We start from the raw sequence: 8,840 nt of genomic DNA on the forward strand, positions 1-8,840 counted from the left end.
CCACGGTCTCTACAAGGCAGTCTTTACAATAAACTTGTTTTGAAGAAGACAGTGGTAGTTTGTGGGGAGGACTCCACGGTATTGAAATTCCATACCTGTATTGAACTACTCAGCTGATGATTACGATCTTAAAAAGTTTCGTGGGGCTGGGGATTTAGCTCAGTGGTAGGCGCTTACCTAGGAAGCGCAAGGCCCTGGGTTCGGTCCCCAGCTCCGAAAAAAAAGAACCAAAAAAAAAAAAAAAAAAAAAAAAAGTTTCGTGATTTTGGCTTCTTTGCAATGAGCTTCCAAATACTCATCTGAATTCATCACTAAGCGCTCAATGCATTCAACTAATACATGTGTTAAAATGAGTACTATACGTCTTACTTTTGACTAATGAGATTTTAAATCCACCCTGATTCACTCCGGTTTACAGAAGGAAATTAAAAAATTGATTGGTTACTTCCCTCCCTGTGTATGAACACCTTGATTGGCCAGCTGCCGGTGGCTAGGCAACCAGGCAGAGACTCTGGAGTAAGCAGCAGACTTCAGCTCAGCAGGAGCTGTGCAGCGAGAAGCTCTGGGATCAATTAAAATGCCAGGCTTTTCCAGGCTTGTTTCCAGAGCATCTGGGCATGATTCCACATAAATTTAAGGAATTAGAGATCAGACAAAGGTAAACATTTCTGTGCAGCGCTTAGCTCTGATTTAGAGAGAGAGAGGACGGAATTCGCCACAGTCATGGAGCCTTGTGGGGGTTTACAACTACAGTAGATTTCTTTTCCCTTCTAAATTGCTTTATTATTTTAGGTATGCGGTGTTGGAAGGCTTCTTAAATCATCTGTGTTCCTCTGGGAAGAAAGAGAGAAAAAGAAACAAAAGAAAAGTCGATCCTTGTTTCATAGACTAAACAGTAGGGTGTGACTCATTCGTTAATTTTATAGTCACACCTCTGAAAGCAGAATTTATTAAGTCTTCATTTTCCTGCTATTTGGCCTCCTGAGTCTGGTTTAGACAGAAAGCTCGCGCACGTGTCCCCGAAGACAAAGAAAGAATGTTTTCTCCTTAGAATTGGTGGAAGTCTGGCCTTTGTTGTGGAACCTCTGCCCCTTTGTCTCTCTTTCTCCATCTCCTGGAATCTGAACCCGCTGCCTTAAAGCAAAGGGTTTTGCCCTGATGTGTGCTGCAGGCTTCCTATCTGGGCAGAGGGAACGGCCTGGAGGTAAAGGGCTGGGTCAGCAAATGATAGAACAAGAATGGCTTGTTGGAGGCACAATGTACAGAGAGGCAGCTGGATGGCTGAGAGAGTGCTGGCCCTGTGAAGCATACACGGATTTCTTATAAGCATCATGAAAACAGCAATGTCATGGTAGCACTGATGCAGGCCACAGCTGTATATGGGCTTGTCTTTCCTTGATGTATAACGTTGACACATTACCGTTTATAGCAAAACGCAGACATCAGCTCTGGTTGTATGTCCAGTCTGTACTAGGGTCTTGAGTCTACATCTATGTGAATTAGACAAAGCTCAGTATTTTCTGGATTGCTTACATATGGCTCACATAACATTCATAGATCTTCAACATTCCTTCCAGCTTTATAACTGCATATAGCCTTGTAATTAACAATTAAGTAAAGAGGTGAAAAAGCAATGGCTGACAATTTAGAGTTGGGTTCCATAGTATATATGTACTTTATGTTTCAATCTCTCGAAACAGAAAATATTGCCGGTGTACTCAGGTGAGAAACACTGTGTTCTGTAATGTGTCAAAGTTATACATTAAGGAAAGACAAGACCATGTACTTCCTGTCCCCAAACCCTCCCAAATCCTCTCACTTCCAAAACCTAAAGCAATGAAAGCAATGAGTATTCTCCACCTAGAGTTTGGCCTACGCTAAATTATATCTATATATCCATCTCTCTCTCTCTCTCTCTGGAGAGAGAGACATATATATATATATACAGACACACACACACACATATATGTATATATATATTCTATAATGTTCATTTCCAGAGGAATATAAAAGCTTAGAAAAACATCAGTTTAATTATCTCTTGCCATTTCAGCAACTGAACTATAAGGCGAATGACAGTCTCCAAGAAGAACACAAGGCATGACAAAAGCCTTGGACTCCAGCCTGGCTTTCTAACTCTGGATGCCTTCAAAGGTATAGGTCACGGGTCTTCCAAGGGTACAAAAAATATACCAATAAGATAGTGGTTGGTGCCTTAAAACTGCACTACATGTAGAAGGGTATTTTAGATACCCATTACCTAGGAATGCCTGTGATTCCTACTGCTATTAGGAGGTTTCCATATTTATGAGCTGAGTTTTCTGCTTAGTTCCATTCTTCATATTTTTCATGCCTAATACCTATGCTTAGAGACCCTTGGATGAGTAGAGGGCAATTTAGTGGAAGCAGAAGAATTTGTCTATGAAGACATTCAACAGGAACTGTGTCTAAAAATCAGCCACTAAGTCTACTGCAGAGTTGGTGTAAATGAAATTAAGGAAATGCATTATTTGTTTAGAAAGGTCTAGCCTATTTCTTTTGGGTTGCTACTTTATGAAGGGAGTTCCTCAGTAATAGAGTCACAAGTGAAAGTTAGATATTTTCCAGTTTGTTTCAGAAAAAAATCCTGGCCTGGTCAGAGATTTACCCATGAAGTTCCTGGATGACCAGCCCTCGCAGCTCCCATGAATATACGCTACCATTTTGGAAACCTTATGTCTCTCAATCCCTAAGGAAACATTCTCTTTGAAAACAAGACCAAGCTCTATCTTCATTCAGTTAGTGGGATCAATGTCATTACTACCTTCCCTTCAGTTCCTCTCATTCATTATCTCCTCATCGCTTCAGATTGGCAGTATCAGAAATTGCTGATATCGCTCCTTCTCTGTATTGCTTCTCTTGTCATCTCTGGCTATAGGACATGGTTAATGAACATAGTATTCTCTATAGCAAAAGTTCAGGCCAGGCATGATGAGAAGAGGGCCAGACAGCAAGGTCATTTCTCTTATACCAAGTAAGGAAGAGACCAGCCTGTAACACATGAGTCCATCAAACAGTAAAGAAAAGCACAGACATCCTCTCAATGTTCATTTCCAGTTATGTGGTTTTTCTCCTGAATATAGACAAGGCTGGGAATTTTCTAATTCTTTAATTTGGTTCCCTTTTAGGATAACAATTCATTTTCAGTCAATTTATTCATTTTCTCACTTGACTATGAACCACCAGGAAGAACTAAACTGGTCTTTCAGTGCTGCTCAGAAACTTCTTAACTAAATATTTAATCTCATCATGAATGATATTTCCCTATGACAGAGTAGCAGCACAAGAGAGGCTTCATCTGGGAGCTGAGGGCACTGAGAAAAGACCTGTATTAACAGAGCAATCTTCAGCAAAACCAATGCAGTCTGAAGCAAAGCAAGGAATCTCAACTCTGAGTAGCAAAACTCACCCATTAACAACCCAAGCAGGACTCACAATGCTACAGGTGTGGAAAAAGTTTCTGCTGGTTTCTCCTAGGCTGTGCATTATCAGCTAAAGAATTATAACAAAATACTTGACACTGGGAAGCTTAAGCAACAAAAACTTTCTCACAGATCTGAACAGTATTCCAGTTGGTTTGCTTCTGCTGAGTGAGGGCTTTTCTCCTGATTTGAGGCAAATACTTTAACATTATATCTTCATATGCCTTCCCTTAATGCATGTATGTGAGGAGGAGGAGAGGAAAAGGTGAAAGAAGGGAGAATGGAAGGGAAGAGAGAGGAAATGAAAGAGGTTGGAGAAGAGGAAAGGCCCTAATGTGTCTCATTTAAGCACAACAGTCTCATCTGGTTAAGACCTTACACCAGGAACTCATTTAACCTCAATTCTTTTCTTAGAGACCGTCTCTTATTTGGGCTTCTAAAATAAGTTTCTTTATACTATATCATTCATAAAGAATGGAAATTTATTCAGCACAGGTAAAGAGGGCTGGGAAGTTTAGGAACAAGATGAAGAGGTCTTAGTGTCAAGAGTGAGTCCATTCTGCATGGATGCCATATTCTAGCTGTGTCTTCCAATGGTTGAAGGATTGGCATCTCCTCTCTGACTTCTTCCAAGGCTATAAAGTGTCTTCCAAGGCTATAACAGACACCTTAGGTCCTGGGCTTTACTGTATGCATTTGGAGAGGAAGACAGAACTAGTGAGTCTTAACAAGGCAGCTCAATAAAATTAACTAAGATACTGTTTTTCTGAAGACATATATCTGGTTCAATGCCCAGAGTAAGAGGAATAACAATAATAATATGTACTCCAAAGTAATGCTGAAAATAGGCAATTTGAAATTTTAGGATAAATAGTTAACATTCGGAGCTAACGTTGAGTCTAGAAGGAAAGGCTAACCTTGAGGAATTCTAAACTCAAATAAATCAGTGACGAACAGTCCTCTCACAGTGAAGTTACTAGGGCAAAAGCAGCTACAGACACAAGCTCCAACACACGTTCAAATAACTGTATTTACTTTAAACTATAGACTACGAAGAGCAGACGAGAGTAAACATAAATAAATCCCTGTTTTACTTCACACCTATAATTGTGAGATGAAAGCCGAGGGGTTGTTTTAAGTTCAAGGCCAGCCTGGGTTATAGACTGGGCCAATGCCTCAAAAACACTGAAAGGAATATTCATTTATTCTAGAAATTTACATATACTTTGTTGATAACAATTGGAAAGAAAATAAGTCAATTTTATTTAGTAGGCCATGTCTAACCCTAATGGAAAGTTCACACCTTTATAGAAAAATGCATCTTCACTGCTTAAACATTTGGTGTTTCTTTTATGTTGGCAACCAAAACATTGGCTTGTTTTATGTTTCTGACAATGCTGTCATGCCAATTCTCTCTAGTATGGTAAGGAAAAAAATAAGGAAAAACATGGTACAAAAACCAAAACAGCATAAAGGAAAAAAAAAAAGTGAGTGTCTAAAGGTGAGGTGATACTTTATTTGGGAAAACACCAAAGGCTGAACTCTGGGAAGAGTCAAACCACTTGTCCACTGAACTGGTTTTCCATATACTAGCTAAGTAGGGCCCCCTGGGAGAGAACTGGACTTGCTGGCAGGAGTTTAAAGAGTCTGTGCTGGTTTGGAAAGTAACTCTGTTCTTCTGAGAGCAGAAGGGCAAAGCTGATTGTTTTTCTGTTCTTCTGCCATGTTTGTCAGCAGCCAAGACACCATCATCACAGGCTCTTTGGACCCACCAGTCGCTGGAATCAAGAAGCATGCACACTTCCTTCGTAGGCTCTCAGCCTTGGGTATTCTGATATAGCAACAGGGTGACTCACACTAAAACTTACAAAATATTTCTCTCTTTTTTCTCCTAATGGGATTGAATATCTGACAGCCAAAGCAAGAGAGTAAAAGGACTTATTTCAGCATCTGTGCTTGAGAGTTAGAGCCTAGCATAGCAAGGAGGATGTAGCAGAAAGCCTGATGCAATCGATGTGCAGATAAGAACTCGGTCAGAAGGTAACTGGACAGGAAACGGGTACAAGCTGTAAGACCCACTCCCAAAGGTTACCTCTGTCAATCAGAAATTCTCTGATTATTATACAACCTCCCAAAAGAGCCCCAGCAGCGAGGAACCATGTGTATAAACACACGAGCCCGTGGATAGCATTCTACGTTTTAATCATAGGAATTGCTGAAAAAATAAGAATGCCTAAAATAATTTTTTTAAATCTATGCTTGCGGTATGTATTGTGGTAGTCATAACCAAGAAATAAATTCTCCAAGTTGACTTATGAACAATTCCAATCAAATGCACAGCCCAAAGTATTGAAATTGACTAAGATTCTAAAATATGTTTGGGATTGTAAATGGTCTTAGAATCTCTTCATTTCTCCTTTAGTTCTGAAAGATAGAATTTTTGGTGTAACTTCCTGGCTGCTCTTTTTTTATTCTTAAGAACATTGAGTGTGTATTATTTTTAAAATTTTACCACTTTAGTCTACAATGTGTTGCTAGGAAATCGTGTTCCTTTGGCAAGTCACAAAGGTCTGCCTTTTTTTTTTTTTTTTTTCAAACTTTTTTTTTTTTTATTAACTTGAGTATTTCTTATATACATTTCCAGTGTTTTTTCCCTTTCCTGGTTTCAGACAACCATCCCTTCCCTCCCCCCTTCCCTTATGGGTGTTCCTCCCCACCTCCCCCCATTGCCGCCCTCCACCCGACAGTCTAGTTCACTTGGGGTTCAGTCTTAGCAGGACCCAGGGCTTCCCCTTCCACTGGTGCTCTTACTAGGATATTCATTGCTACCTATGAGGTCAGAGTCCAAGGTCAGTCCATGTATAGTCTTTAGGTAGTGGCTTAGTCCCTGGAAGCTCTGGTTGCTTGGCATTGTTGTACATATGGGGTCTCAAGCCCCTTCAAGCTCTTCCAGATCTTTCTCTGATTCCTTCAACGGGGGTCCCGTTCTCAGTTCAGTGGTTTGCTGCTGGCATTCGCCTCTGTATTTGCTGTATTCTGGCTGTGTCTCTCAGGATCGATCTACATCCGGCTCCTGTCGGTCTGCACTTCTTTGCTTCATCCATCTTGTCTAATTGGGTGGCTGTATATGTATGGGCCACATGTGGGGCAGGCTCTGAATGGGTTTTCCTTCAGTCTCTGTTTTAATCTTTGCCTCTCTCTTCCCTGCCAAGGGTATTCTTGTTCCCCTTTTAAAGAAGGAGTGAAGCATTCACATTTTGATCATCCGTCTTGAGTTTCATTTGTTCTAGGCATCTAGGGTAATTCAAGCATTTGGGCTAATAGCCACTTATCAGTGAGTGCATACCATGTATGTCTTTCTGTGATTGGGTTAGCTCACTCAGGATGATATTTTCCAGTTCCAACCATTTGCCTACGAATTTCATAAAGTCATTGTTTTTGATAGCTGAGTAATATTCCATTGTGTAGATGTACCACATTTTCTGTATCCATTCCTCTGTTGAAGGGCATCTGGGTTCTTTCCAGCTTCTGGCTACTATAAATAAGGCTACGATGAACATAGTGAGCCACGTGTCTTTTTTATATGTTGGGGCATCTTTGGGTATATGCCCAAGAGAGGTATAGCTGGATCCTCAGGCAGTTCAATGTCCAATTTTCTGAGGAACCTCCAGACTGATTTCCAGAATGGTTGTACCAGTCTGCAACCCCCACCAACAATGGAGAGTCTTCCTCTTTCTCCCATCCTCGCCAGCATTTGCTGTCACCTGAGTTTTTGATCTTAGCCATTCTCACTGGTGTGAGGTGAAATCTCAGGGTTGTTTTGATTACATTTCCTGATGACTAAAGATGTTGAACATTTCTTTAGGTGTTTCTCAGCCATTCGGCATTCCTCAGCTGTGAATTCTTTGTTTAGCTCTGAACCCCATTTTTAATAGGGTTATTTGTCTCCCTTTGCTCTAACTTTTTGAGTTCTTTGTATATTTTGGATATAAGGCCTCTATCTGTTGTAGGATTGGTAAAGATCTTTTCCCAATCTGTTGGTTGCCGTTTTGTCCTAACCACAGTGTCCTTTGCCTTACAGAAGCTTTGTAGTTTTATGAGATCCCATTTGTCGATTCTTGATCTTAGAGCATAAGCCATTGGTGTTTTGTTCAGGAAATTTTTTCCAGTGCCCATGTGTTCCAGATGCTTCCCTAGTTTTTCTTCTATTAGTTTGAGTGTGTCTGGTTTGATGTGGAGGTCCTTGATCCACTTGGACTTAAGCTTTGTACAAGGTGATAAGCATGGATCGATCTGCATTCTTCTACATGTTGAAAGGTCTGCCCTTTTGTAACCATCATTCACAGTGCAGCTTTCACGGTTAGAGGTCTTTCCAGGGATGTGTCCTGGTGTGCTGGTTTGGTAGGCTACTTTGGTTTTATGTTCAACTGAGACAGGGAATCCTCTGGGTAGTATCACCAGCTTAGAGCAGAGGCTATGGGCCTATTGTTTGTGAAGAAGAGAGGCCAGCAGTTGGAGGCAGGTGTGTAACAATGGTAGCAGGTGGCCTCTGCAGCAGATATAACTGTGAAGTCTTCCTGGAGATGGGTCTAGGAACATGGATTTTGAATATATAAAACAACCTAAAAAAGACCAATACAAGTGTAGGAATTAACCAAGCCAAATTAAAAGTTTACAATAAACCTATAATAATTAAGATAATGTGGATTGACATAAGGACAGACATTTGATTCAATAAAATCAAGTATACAGTGAAATATCTCTTCCCTTTGTATTTATAGACAATTGGTGTGCAGTCAAATCAAGGAGTTAGCCAAACATCAGGCAGTGTTTGGGGATCTGGTGGAAGAGTTGGGGGCAGAATTGTGCAAACTGGAGGGGTCAAGGACAACACAAGAAGTCCTATGACTCAACTAACCTGGGCCCATGGGGGATCACAGAGACTGAATTACCAACCAAAGGTCATGTAGGGGCTGGATCTAGGCCTCCTGCACATTTGTAGCAGTTGTGCAGCTTGGTCTTCATGTCCTAACAATTGGAGCGGAAGCTGTCTCTGACTCTAATGCCTGCTATTGGATCCCCTTCCCCTAACTGGACTATCTGGGTGGGCCTCAGTGGGAGAGGATATGCTTAATCCTGTTGTGACTGAAGTCCCAGGGCAAGGTGGTACCCAAGGAGATGTGGTAATGCGGGAGGGCAGGACTGGGAAGAGAAGAGGAAGGGAAGACTATGATTGGGATGTAAAGTCAATAAATAAAAAAATATTGAAAAAATAAACCATGCATGTAAAAGTACAGAAAAGTAAATACAAAGAGAACCAAGATGTTTGATTGATAAATTCTACTGAAACAAAGTGGATATTGAGGAAAACTTTCATTT

The sequence above is a fragment of the Rattus rattus genome, chromosome 2 (assembly GCF_011064425.1).
Source record: "Rattus rattus isolate New Zealand chromosome 2, Rrattus_CSIRO_v1, whole genome shotgun sequence".
NCBI classification, from domain to species: Eukaryota; Metazoa; Chordata; class Mammalia; order Rodentia; family Muridae; genus Rattus; species Rattus rattus.